This window comes from Dendrobates tinctorius, unplaced genomic scaffold, assembly GCF_039654945.1.
Source record: "Dendrobates tinctorius isolate UK_male_01 unplaced genomic scaffold, ASM3965494v1 ptg000028l, whole genome shotgun sequence".
Classification (NCBI taxonomy): domain Eukaryota; kingdom Metazoa; phylum Chordata; class Amphibia; order Anura; family Dendrobatidae; genus Dendrobates; species Dendrobates tinctorius.
This window is the reverse complement of record NW_027361696.1, coordinates 93,489,405-93,503,413: the sequence shown is the minus strand read 5'-3', so window position 1 is coordinate 93,503,413 and position 14,009 is coordinate 93,489,405. Positions and strand designations below refer to the sequence as shown.

The 14,009-nt window shown below is 40.7% G+C and overlaps 1 protein-coding gene across 2 annotated transcripts in view; it reads right to left on the bottom strand.

Annotated features, from left to right (window-relative positions):
- CACNG8 (calcium voltage-gated channel auxiliary subunit gamma 8) overlaps positions 1 to 14,009 on the bottom strand; it is a 182,481-nt gene that overhangs the window by 87,645 nt on the left and 80,827 nt on the right. Inside the window, exon 2 of one of the 2 annotated variants that reach the window (XM_073571174.1) lies at positions 9,081 to 9,108. The exons of the other annotated variant lie outside the window; for it this stretch is intronic. The gene's annotated coding sequence lies outside the window, so the exon portion shown is untranslated. The remainder of the gene's footprint in view (positions 1 to 9,080; positions 9,109 to 14,009) is intronic. 2 annotated transcript variants of the gene reach the window in all.

The following is a 14,009-nucleotide window of genomic DNA, read 5'->3' as shown; positions in this document are numbered from 1 at the left end:
ATAAGATTTTGAAAATCCTTAACGCCATTTCTTTCCGTTTGGCTATTCCAGGTACGTTCAAGATTCATAATGTTTTTCACAAATCATTGTTGAAAAGGTTTGTGGAGCCAGTAGTTCCTGTGGCGGCACCCCCTGACTCTGTATTGGTTGAGAGTAATTTAGAGTATGAGGTAGAGAAAATATTGGACTCTCGTCTGGCTAGACTTAGACTCCAGTACTTGGTCAAGTGGAAAGGTTATGGCCAGGAGGATAATTCTTGGGTTTCTGCTTCCAATATTCATGCCAAGAGATTGGTTCATGCTTTTCACCGGGCCCATCCTGATCGGCCTGGTGGTGTGGATGAAGGTTCGGTGACCCCTCCTCAAGGGGCGATACTGTTGTGAGCTCTCTTGATCCGACTTTTGAGGCAAGGCTCCCTCTGTCCCTCTGGTGGATACTGCTGGTAGTGGTGCTGGTCAACATGATGTTAACCCAACAGCTGCAGAAGATAATTGGAGGAGTGGTGGTAGTAACTGGGACTTCATAAGCGAGTAGACTTCTCTCAGTGACTGCCGGTGATAATCCTTTCTTTGCTTACTGAGGATTTCTGTCTGCTGCCTGATCCTGCAGTTTTTCAGCTAAGTGTCATTTGTTAAACCCTTTACATCTATTTTTGCCTTGCTGTCAGGAGTCAGCTTGCTCCCCCTGAGGCTGCTGGCTCCTGCCCTGTATTTTTGTGTCTTGTGTTTGTTTGCTCAGTCCCCTGCTGTATTAGCCTGTTGCTAGTCGCCAGTTCACACCTGAGTGCTGATATAGTGGGGGCGAGGTTGTTCAAACCTCAGTATTTTTGTATATCAGTCGTGTTGGAATTATTAGGGTTTTTGCGTGATTGCAGACAGTGCCTTTTCTGTCCTTTCCTATCTAGTCAGTGTGGGCCCCATCATTTGCTCAGTCTATTTTCTGTTTGTGTTTGTGCTTCATCTTGTCTCACCAACAAAATATGTTTGGGGGCTGTCTATTCCTTTGGGGATCTGCTCCGGGGCAGTTTAGATTTCACCTTTCTGTCTTTAGGCTTTGTTAGTCCTATGGCTGTGACGAGGCATCTAGGGTAACGTAGGAACGCTCCACGGCTACTGCTAGTTGTGTTGTTAAGATCAGGGGTCTGCAATCCGCTGAGTGACCAACCTTTCTGGTGTTCTGGTGGCATAGCCTATTGCCCTCTCCTCCTCGATGACTCATAAATAACAGGGATCGCTGGGACATCGTTAGCTGATCGCTGGTGAGCTGTCACATAGACAGCCCCTCCAGCGATCAGGACCAGCAAGCAAGCATGTTTCCAATGTAAACAGCGGGTATCTAAGAGCCGCGCGGCTCTTAGATACCTGCTGTTTACCTTGGAAACCAGCGTCCAGCATCGCTAATCGCTGGTCTCTCACTGCCACACACAGCGATGCGCGCTGGCCAGCGGGAGACAAACGATCAAAAACGGCATAGGACGATGGAGCGTGATCAGCGATACCCGGTAGGGGGCCGGTCGCTGATCCATGTCACACACAGGGATCTCGCTGGCGAGATCGCTGTGGCGTCACAAAATCATCGATCTCACTGGCGATATCGCTGTGTGTGATGGGGCCTTTACTTTGTCTCCTCCTGGTCTGCATGCAAAGCATCATGTTTAATTGTCAGCAGCGACTGTTTAACTAGGCACAGAAGCGGGATAGTTGTACTGATTATTTCCATATCGCCGCTAACCATCTTTGTGGAGTCTTCAAAGTCTTAGAGAACTGAACAAATGTCAGACATCCATACCCACTCTTCAGTTGTTATGTGTGGAGGCTGACAAGAATACCTACTAGAGCTGGTATTCCACAACTGACCTCTGCTGCTCACAAAGCCTTCTCAGCATGTACAATGTGGAGGTCCAGCATGTGGTCACGTCGCACATCAGTTGTTGAGTTGGCATTTGCTTGTGCTGCTGCATAACTGCCAGAGCTGCAGCAGCTGTAGCTAACTTATGGAAATGGATGCTGACACGGTGTCCCTTGACCAGAAGCTCTGGCAAATCTGGGTAGGTTTTCAGAAACTGCTGAAATACTAAGTTGAGCACATGGGCTAAGCATGGTATGTGTTTGAGCTTGCCAAGCTTCACAGCCACCACCATTTTTCATCCATTATCACATATGACCATGCTTGGTAGCAGGTTCTGCTGTGAGATCCACAGATCAGTCTGTTCTGTTTTTTCTTTCAATAACTATGCTGCGGTGTGCGGTTTGTCTCCTAGACAAATTATCTTCTGCTGAGTCTGTTGTTGCTTTGAAGAAGCAGTGCTGCGGAGCTTCCAGTTTCCAGCTGATGTGAAAGACAGCACATCAGTGATGGAGGATGAGGAGGAGCAAGATGGTGCAGGAACTGCTGTAGGAGCTGGAAAAACTCTGATAGAAGTAGAGACAGAAATTATCGGCATTTGTAGCACATATGCCATACCTCCATGACATTCACCTAGTGTGCTTTCAAGGAAATCTAATGTCTCTGGCCACTGGCGCTTGTCCTTGTGTCGGTCATTAAGTGGACATTAAAAGCATTGGTAAGGGCACGAGTATTGGTGCAAGGAGGGGGTGCGACAATAAGAGAAATAGTGGAGACTGGGGACTGAGTAATTTTTCAATTTTACACAAGTTCAAGTTCTTCAGCATAAATGACAATCAACCACCTTTTTTTCTCCACTGCTTTATTTTATCTTACTTCTACAGTTTGCAAGAAATGAAACATTTTTCACTGAAAAGATTATTAAATAAAAGAAAACAGTGTGGCAAAATATCTGTATTGTAAAAGTTAATATAAAAAAATCTTGATGGTAAAATTCAATTTAACCCCTTACCTACAATGGACGTAATATTCCGTCCATGTGACCCTGGACCTAATTCCCATGGATGGAATATTACGTCATAGCGATCAGCGGCGCCCACGTGGTGAGCGCCGCTAATCGCGGCCGGGCGTCAGCTGATTATCACAGCTGACACCTGGCACAATGTGTCAGGGGTGGTCACGGACCGCCCCCGACATGTTAACCCCTTGCACACCGCGATCAAACATGATTGCGGTGTACCAGGGGTTAAAGGGAAGCATCGGCAGGGAGGGGGCTCCCTCCATGCTTCCCTGAGCCCCCCACAGCAGCGCAATGTGCAGCGCTGCTGCAGGGGGGCTTCATCCCTGCAGGTCCCCAGATCCAAGATGGTGACGGGGACCTTCGGGGGCCTGCAGGTAGCTGGCTTCCTCAGTGCCTGCAAAGCGCAGGCACGAGGAAGCCTTGTGCAGTGCCTGTGACAGATCGCCGATCTGTCACAGTGATCTGTGATGTGACAGATCAGCGATCTGTCACATGACAGTTATGTCCCCCCTGGGACAATGTAATAAAGTTAAAAAAAAAAGTGTAAAAATAATTTTTAAAAAATTGCTAAATAAATTAAAAAAAAAAAATATTCCCTAATAAATTCATTTTTTGGAAATAAAAAAAAAAAACAATAAAAGTACAGATATTTGGTATCGCTGCGTCCATAACGACCTGCCCTATAAAACTGTCCCATTAGTTAACCCCTTTAGTGAACCCCTTAAAAAATAAAAATAAAAAATGAACCAAAAAATAATGATTTATTATCATACTGCCGAACAAAAAGTGAAATAATGCTCAATCAAAAAGACGCATATAAATATCCATGGTATTGCTGAAAATGTCATCTTGTCACACAAAAAACGAGTCACAATAAAGCATCATCAGCAAAAAATTAAAAACGTTATAGCTCGCAGAATAAAGTGATGCAAAAATAATTATTTTTTATATAAAATTGTTTTCATTGCATAAAAGCGCCAAAACATAAAAAAACAACCTAAATGAGGTATCGCTGTAACCATACTGAAGAATAAAACTGCCTTATCAATTTTACTGCAGGTGGAACGGTGTAAGCGCACCCTCCAAATGAAATTCATGAAACGCTGATTTTTGTTCATTCTGCGTCCCAAAAATCAGAATAAAAAGCGATCAAAAGATGTCACGTGCCAGAAAATGACAGTATTAAAAACGACAACTCGTCCCGCAAAAAATAAGACCTCACATGACTCTGTGGGTCAAAATATGGAAAAATTATAGCTCTCAATATGTGGTGATGTAAAAACTATTTTTACAATAAAAAGCGTCTTTCAGCATGTGACAGCTGCCAAATATAAAAACCGCCATAAATAGTAAATCAAACCCCCCCGTTATCACCCCCTTAGTTAGGGAAAAATAATAAAATTAAAAGAAAATGTATTTATTTCCATTTTCCCATTAAGGTTAGGGTTAGGGCTAGGGTTAGGGCTGAGATTAGGGTTGCAGTTATAATTGGGGGGTTTCCACTGTTTGGGCACATCAGGTGCTCTTCAAATACAACATGGCGTTTGATCTCAATTCCAGCCAATTCTGCCTTGCAAAAGTCAAATGGTGCTCCTTCCCTTCCAAGCTCTGCCATGCGCCCAAACAGTGTTTTACCCCCACATATAGGGTATCAGCCTACTCAGGACAAATTGCAAATCAACTTTTGGGGTCCAATTTCTCCTGTTACTCTTAGGAAAATAAAAAATTTGGGGCAAAAATATCATTTTTGTGGAAAAAAAAGATTTTTTTATTTTCACGCCCGGGCGTTATAAACTTCTGTGAAGCACTTGGGGGTTGAAAGTGCTCACCACACATCTAGATAAGTTCCGTGGGGGGTCTAGTTTCCAAAATGGGGTCACTTGTGGGGAGTTTCAATAGTTTAGGTACATCAGGGGCTTTCCAAACGCACATGACACCCGCAGACCATTCCATCAAAGTCTGCATTCCAAAATGTCACTACTTCCCTTCCAAGCCCCGACGTGTGCCCATACAGTAGTTTTCTCCCACATATGGGGTATCAGCATACTCAAGACAAATTGGACAACAACTTTTGAGGTCCAATTTCTCCTGTTACCCTTGGGAAAATAAAAAAATTGGGGACTAAAAGATCATGTTTGTTGAAAAAATATGATTTTTTTATTTTCATGCACGGGCGTTATAAACTTCTGTGAAGCACTGGGGGGTTCAAAGTGCTCACCACTAGTGTTGAGCATTCCGATACCGCAAGTATCGGGTATCGGCCGATACTTGCTGTATCGGAATTCCGATACCGACTTCCGATATTTTTTCAATATCGGAATTCGGCATCGGAATCGGAAGTTCAGTTGATTGACGGCCTGACGTCATCATGATGCGCGGTGTGTGCGCATCATGATGCGCCGTCATTTCGGGCCTTCCGGGGGTCTCTGCCGGCCTGCCGGGGGGCTGTGCCGGCCTGCCGGGGGGCTGTGTGGACTGCCCGGGGTCTGTACCGGCCTGCCGGGGGGCTGTGCCGGCCTGCCGGTGGTCTGTGCACCCTGTGGGGGTCTGTACCGGCCTGCCGGGGGGCTGTGCCGGCCTGCCGGGGGGCTGTGCTGATGTCCGGGGGTCTGTGCAAGCATCGTCCGATGGGACTACAAGTCCCATCGGGCGATGCCTGCTACCATGACAGTGATTGACACATTAGCCAATGATGGGACAGTAGTAGTCCCATCATCCGGCTAATGTGTTAAATGTTAAAAAAAAAAAAAAAAATACTACATACATACTACATGCATGCTACATACATACTACATATATACTACATACATACTACATACATGCTACATACATACTGCATGCTACATACATACTACATACATACTACATGCATGCTACATACATACTACATATATACTACATACATACTACATACATGCTACATACATACTACATGCTACATACATACTACATATATACTACATACATACTACATACATGCTACATACATACTGCATGCTACATACATACTACATACATACTACATGCATGCTACATACATACTACATATATACTACATACATACTACATACATACTACATATATACTACATACATACTACATACATACTGCATGCTACATACATACTACATACATACTACATGCATGCTACATACATACTACATGCATGCTACATACATACTACATGCATGCTACATACATACCACATACATACTACATGCTACATACATACCACATATATACTACATACATACAATACATTCATACAATACATACATAGACATACAGTACATATAACATAGAGTAACATACTTACCAATACTTGTCACATTGTTCCCCGAAGCCATTGTCTATTCCGGGATAAATATTAACATAACAAACCACAAAAATACTCACCCACGATCCGAAGCAGTCCACGAGTGTGTCCCACGACGATCTTGGGTAGAGAACTGCAGCATCAGATGATGCTGCCGTTCTCTACGGGCTGCAGGAATCCAATGACGGAAGGTAGGTATCCTTCCGCACTGTATTCCTCCGCCACTTAAAAAAAAAAAAAAGTCCCTAGTCTCACTTTATGCCATTGCTGTGTGGGAATTTCCCACACAGCAATGGCATAAAGTGAGACTAGGGACTTTTTTTTTTTAAGTGGCGGAGGAATACAGTGCGGAAGGATACCTACCTTCCGTCATTGGATTCCTGCAGCCCGTAGAGAACGGCAGCATCATCTGATGCTGCAGTTCTCTACCCAAGATCGTCGTGGGACACACTCGTGGACTGCTTCGGATCGTGGGTGAGTATTTTTGTGGTTTGTTATGTTAATATTTATCCCGGAATAGACAATGGCTTCGGGGAACAATGTGACAAGTATTGGTAAGTATGTTACTCTATGTTATATGTACTGTATGTCTATGTATGTATTGTATGAATGTATTGTATGTATGTAGTATATATGTGGTATGCATGTAGCATGTAGTATGTATGTAGTATGTATGTAGCATGCATGTAGTATGTATGTAGCATGCATGTAGTATGTATGTAGTATGTATGTAGTATGTATGTAGTATGTATGTAGTATATATGTAGTATGTAGTATGAATGTAGTATATATGTAGTATGTATGTAGCATGTAGTATGTAGCATGCATGTAGTATATATGTAGTATGTATGTAGCATGTAGTATGTATGTAGCATGCATGTAGTATGTATGTAGTATGTATGTAGTATGTATGTAGTATGTATGTAGTATATATGTAGTATGTAGTATGAATGTAGTATATATGTAGTATGTATGTAGCATGTAGTATGTAGCATGCATGTAGTATATATGTAGTATGTATGTAGCATGTAGTATGTATGTAGCATGCATGTAGTATATATGTAGTATGTATGTAGCATGTAGTATGTATGTAGCATGCATGTAGTATATATGTAGTATGTAGCATGTAGTATGTATGTAGCATGCATGTAGTATGTAGCATGTAGCATGCATGTAGTATATATGTAGTATGTATGTAGTATGTATGTAGCATGCATGTAGTATATATGTAGTATGTAGCATGTAGTATGTATGTAGCATGCATGTAGTATGTAGCATGTAGTATGTATGTAGCATGCATGTAGTATATATGTGTTATGTATGTAGCATGTAGCATGCATGTAGCATGCATGTAGTATGTATGTAGTATATATGTGGTATGTATGTAGCATGTAGTATGTATGTAGCATGCATGTAGTATATATGTAGTATGTATGTTGCATGTAGTATTTATGTAGTATGAATGTAGCATGTATGTAGTATGTAGTATGAATGTAGCATGTATGTAGTATGCATGTTGTATGTATGTAGCATGTAATTTTTTTTTTTTTTTTTTTTTTACATTTAACACATTAGCCGGATGATGGGACTACTACTGTCCCATCATTGGCTAATGTGTCAATCACTGTCATGGTAGCAGGCATCGCCCGATGGGACTTGTAGTCCCATCGGACGATGCCTGCACAGACCCCCGGAGCCTGCACAGCCCCCCGGCAGGCCGGCACAGCCCCCCGGCAGGCCGGCACAGCCCCCCGGAGCCTGCACAGCCCCCCGGCAGGCCGGCACAGCCCCCCGGCAGGCCGGCACAGCCCCCCGGCAGGCCGGCACAGCCCCCCGGAGCCTGCACAGACCACCGGCAGGCCGGCACAGACCACCGGATCCTGCACAGACCCCCTGGCAGGCCGGCACAGCCCCCCGAAAGGCCCGTACAGACCCCAGAGAGGCTGTACAAGGGCAGGAAAGGGTTTTTCTTATTCCGATACCGGAAGTCCCATAGACTTGAATGGGACTTCCGGTATCGGAATCGGCGATACCGATACTTTTTTTAAAGATCGGCCGATACCATCCGATACGATACTTTGAAGTATCGGACGGTATCGCTCAACTCTACTCACCACACATCTAGATAAGTTCCTTGGGGGTTTAGTTTCCAAAATGGTGTAATTTCTGGGGGATTTTCACTGTTTTGGTACATCAGGGGCTTTCCAAACGCGACATGGTGTCCCATCTCAATTCCAGCCAAAAAGTCAAATGGCGCTGCTTCCCTTCCAAGCTCTGCCATGCGCCCAAATAGTCATTTATACCCACATATGGGGTATCAGTGTACTCAAGACAAATTGCACAATAACTTTTAGGGTCCTGTTACCCTTGGGAAAATAAAAATTGGGGGTGAAAAGATCATTTTTGTGGAAAAAATATAATTTTTTAATTGTACCGCTGTACGTTATAAACTTCTGTGAATCCCTTGTGGGTTCAAAGTGCTTACCACACATCTAGATAAGTTTCTTGGGGGGTCTAGTTTCCAAAATGGTGTCATTTGTGGGGGGTTTCTTCTGTTTTGTACATCAGGGGCTTTCCAAACGCGACATGGTGTCAGATCTCAATTCCAGCCAAAAACGTCAAATGGTGCTGCTTCCCTTCCGAGCTCTGCCATGCGCCCAAATAGTGGTTTACCCCCACATGTGGGGTATCAACGTACTCAGGACAAATTGCACAATAACTTTTAGGGTCCTGTTACCCTTGAGAAAATAAAAATTGAGGGTGAAAAGATCATTTTTTGTGGAAAAAATATGATTTTTTAATTGTACGGCTGTACGTTATAAACTTCTGCCATGCGCCAAAACAGTGGTTCCCCCCACATATCAGGTATCAGCGTACTCAGGACAAATTGCACAATACCTTTTCCGGTCCAATTTCTTCTGTTACCCTGGGTAAAATAAAAAAAATTGAACCTGAATTATTTTTTTTGTGAAAAAAAGTTAAATGTTCATTTTTTTTTTTTTAAATATTGAAAAAAATTCCTGTGACGCACCTGAAGGGTTAATAAACTTCTTGAATGTGGTTTTGAGCACCTTAAGGGGTGCAGTTTTTAGAATGGTGTCACTTTTGGGTATCTTCTATCATATAGACCCCTCAAAGTGGCTTCAAATGTGATGTGGTCCGTAAAAATAAAATGGTGTTGTAAAAATGAGAAATCGCTGGTCAAATTTAACCCTTATAACTTCCTAACATGAAAAAATATTGGTTCCAAAATTGTGCTGATGTAAAGTAAACATGTGGGAAATGTTATTTATGAAGTTTTTTTGTGTGCCGTATCTCTGTGATTTAAGGGCATAAAAATTCAAAGTTGGAAAATTGCGAAATGTTAAAAATTTTCGCTAAATTTCCATTTTTTTCACAAATGAACGCAAGTTATTTGAATGAAATTTTACCACTAACATGAAGTACAATATGTCATGAGAAAACAGTGTCAGAATCACCGGGATCCATGGAAGCATTTCAGAGTTATTACCTCATAAAGGGACAGTGGTCAGAATTGTAAAAATTGGCCCGGGAGTTAACGTGCAAACCACCCTTGGTAGTGAAGGGGTTAAATTTTTGAAACACAAATTTTGTACGTCTGTAGCAAATCAATTTTGTTCTTTTTTTAAAACCAACGAAACTGCATACAAACCAAGTCCTAGAGTATGTATGACAGTAGTCAATTTATGAGCAAAATAACTACACCTGTAGCAAGCCAATTTCAAACCAATGAAATTTCACACAAAACAAGTTCTAAAGCATATACAGTGTGGAAAAATATTTAAAGAAGAAGTTACAGGTCTGTGAGATACAGAAATCTTGCATGTTTTTAGGTGACCAAATACTTATTTCCCACCATAATTTGCAAAATAAATCTTGCCAAATCAGACAAGGTTTGTTTTCTTTTTTTGACTCTCATAGTTGTGGGCTACCTATGATGTCAAATACAGGTCTCGCTCATCATTTTAAGAGGGAGAACTTGCACAATTGGTGGCTGACTAAATATTTTTCCCCACTGTATGACAATAGTCAATTTTTGAAGAACCAAATTTATACACCTGTAGCAGTCCAATTTTTGTTTTTTATTTCAAACCAACAACATTTTACCGAAACCAAGTTCTACAGCATATATGACAATAGTACATTTTTTTAACAACCACCTTTGTACAACAACAGCTGGTCATTTTTGCTTTATAGTTCAAAGCAACAAAATTTCACACAAAGAAGGTTCTACAGTACATATAACAATAGTCAATTTTTAGAACAAAAATATTAAGTGACCTGTACCAGAAAAAGCATTTTTTTAAAATGTTAATCCATCTTAATTTTGCACAAAGCATGTTAAACTGTATGTATGACTAATTGAATACAGAAAGAAATATAAGATTTTTTGGAGAGTTTTAGTTAACACCGTAATGTAATAATAACCACGTTATACTGTATGGATGATTAAGTGAATCCAGAAATTTTTTTGGAATATAAATATTTTTAAAAGTGCAGTTGATGTGCTCCTAGACTCATGAGGGCTTTGCAGAAAGTGCAAAGCCAGAAAAAAATTATAAGTAGGGTAATTCAGTAATCCTCTTAAGGTTTCTGCTTCTTCTTGCTTCAGAAGCTGGGGGTACTGCCTCTACTTTCTTCCTGGAGCCGAATTCCCAGGTGTCTTGGCTGTAAGTGACTTGGCTTACATTGTAGCTCGAGGGTCCTCTAGCATTTCTCCAGCCCTCCAGAATTTAAACTGGGACTTCAAAAGACAGATTTTAATGGACTCAGAAAGAGGGTAGGAAAGGTCCAATGGCTAGATGTTCTAGAGTAGAGAAATGCCCAATAAGAATGAGAGATTTTGCTAAATTGGAAACAATCCTGTAAAGTGGGAAGAATTGGAAGCATTTAAATATAGACCAGGGTGGATAAACACAGAACTTAATCACTTGATAAAAAGGAAAAAAAAAGTATATCAAATGGAAAGAGAGGAGCACATCTAAAGAAGACTATAATACTGTTTGCAAGGAATACAGGGCAAGCGTTAAAATAGCTAAAGCAAATTATGAAGTGAGTCTTGCAAGGAAGACCAAAAGCAGTAAAAAAGGATTTTGTGGGTATGCCAAAAAGCAAAGGAAAAGTCAAAGATGCTATAGGATTTTTACAGGACAGGAGAAGTCCCAGATGATTGGAGTAGGGCAGATGTTGTCCCTATTTTCAAAAAAGGAATGAAGATGGAGCCAGAAAATTACAGGCCAGTGAGTCGTATGTCTATCCTAGGAAAGATATTTGAGCAAATTATTAAACAACATGTACAGTGGCAACCAAAATTTTCATTTTTTTTAAAAAAGTGTGATTAATTCTGTCTGGCTGTTGTAATGCCATTTTCCTGGAGATTTTAGTAAACAGGAAGCAAATAGTTGTCAGCTATAAGCATGAAGATTGTGTTTGACATTGTTTTATTACTCTCTATGCTGTGATCGATAAATAGTATATGCAAAAGTTTTGGCATCAGTTTTCTTTAATTAAATGGCCATACCTATATTTTAAAGCATTTTTGTTAAAATTAACATCTTGCAGGATGGCAACTTCATTGTACTTTCAATTCATCACAAGAAAAATGTCATTACAACAACCAGACAGAAGTAGTCACACATTATAAAAAACCTGTTGGTCACCACTGTATGTAAGTACTTGGAAAAGAATATAGTAATTCACCAGAGCCAGTATGGGTTTGTAGCAAAAAAGTCATACCAGACTAATTTTAATTTCCTTCTAAGATAGAATCACTGACTGGTTGGTTCAGGGAAATGAGGTAGATATAGTATATTTTGACTTTTGATAAAATATCTCATACTATCCTTATTGAAAAAGTTACCAAATATGGGATTGACAAGGTTACAGTTAGGTGGATTCATAACTGGCTAGGTGATCATACTCAAAGAGTGGTAATACATGATTGCACATCCAATTGGAAGGGTGTTTCAAGTGGGCTACCACAAAGTTCTGTCCTGGCCCCAATATTGTTCAACATTTTTATAAATGATCTAGATAAAGGAACTGAAGGTAAAATGATCAAATTTGTAGACAATGCAAAGTTAGGAGTGATAGCTAACACTATAGAAGACAAAGATAGGATTCAGAAGCATCTCTATAAATGAGAAGCAATTTAATAAAGGGAAAAGATATAGATTAAATATTAGAAAAAACGAACAGACTGCCACATGAGATGATGAGTTCTCCTTCAATGGAAGCCCTCAAACAAAGGCTGCACAGACATCTGTCTGAGGTGGTTTAGTAAATCCTGCATTGAGCAGGGGGTTGGACACGATGACCCTTGAAGACCCTTTGAACTCTAACATTCTATGATTCTATGAGAACCTCATCTGAGAAGGCTGTGGCCTGGGTTTGGACCTTGGTGCTTCTGGGAAAGCATCTGATTCTGGACCAGAGGCTATTGACAGGTCTGCTGTCACACCAGCGGGGTCTGGCTTCGCTATTCCTCTGGTTGCTCCTTCAGAATTTTGCCGGATTCTGCCATCTTTGTCACCTTGTCACCCACTAAGCACATTGCACTGTATAGATTCCCAATTCAATTTGGAAATTTTTTTTGGTGTGTTATATACCACAGAAAAGTATTCCAGAACAAGTAATACTCTATTTGTGAGCAATTGAATACCAACAAATTTTTGAACACTTTTTTGAGTGTTATATACCACCAGAATGCAACAGAAAGCATGCAATACTCTATGGACAAGTAATATAATACAAAAAAAAAATATAAAAGCAGTTTAGGTGTGTTATATAGCACAGAAATGTACCCCAGAGCACATAATATTCTATAGATGAGTAATTAAATTTGAAAATATGTTTGAACTTTTATACTACCGAAATGTATCAGAAAGCAAGCAATACTCTATGGATGAGTAATATAATATCAAAATATTTTCTAAATTTTTTTGGAGTGTTATGTAACACCGAAATGTAATAGAAAGCACATAATACTCTATGGATGACTATTTGAATCCAGAAAATTTTCCAATGCTTTTTTAGACTAATATATAACACTAAGAACAAAAGAGCAAAAAAGCCGACCATATAGTCCAAGATATTGTGGTGAAAAATCAAAGTCAGTTTATTAACTTACAGTTGTGGCCAAAAGTATTGACACCCCTGCAATTTTGTCAGATAATACTCAGTTTCTTCCTGAAAATGATTGCAAACACAAATTCTTTGGTATCATTATCTTCATTTAGTTTGTCTTAAATGAAAAAACACAAAAGAGAATGAAGCAAAAGCAAATCATTGATCACTTCACACAAAACTCCAAAAATGGGCCAGACAAAAGTATTGGCACCCTCAGCCTAATACTTGGTTGCACAACCTTTAGCCAAAATAACTGCGACCAACCGCTTCCGGTAACCATCAATGAGTTTCTTGCAATGCTCTGCTGGAATTTTAGACCATTCTTCTTTGGCAAACTGCTCCAGATCCCTGATATTAGAAGGGTGCCTTCTCCAAACTGCCATTTTTAGATCTCTCCACAGGTGTTCTATGGGATTCAGGTCTGGACTCATTGCTGGCCACCTTAGAAGTCTCCAGTGCTTTCCCCTCAAACCATTTTCTAGTGCTTTTTGAAGTGTGTTTTGGGTCATTTTCCTGCTGGAAGACCCATGACCTCTGAGGGACACCCAGCTTTCTCACACTGGGCCCTACATTATGCTGCAAAATTTGTTGGTAGTCTTCAGACTTCATAATGCCATGCACAAGGTCAAGCAATCGAGTGCCAGAGGTAGCAAAGCAACCCCAAAACATCAGGGAACC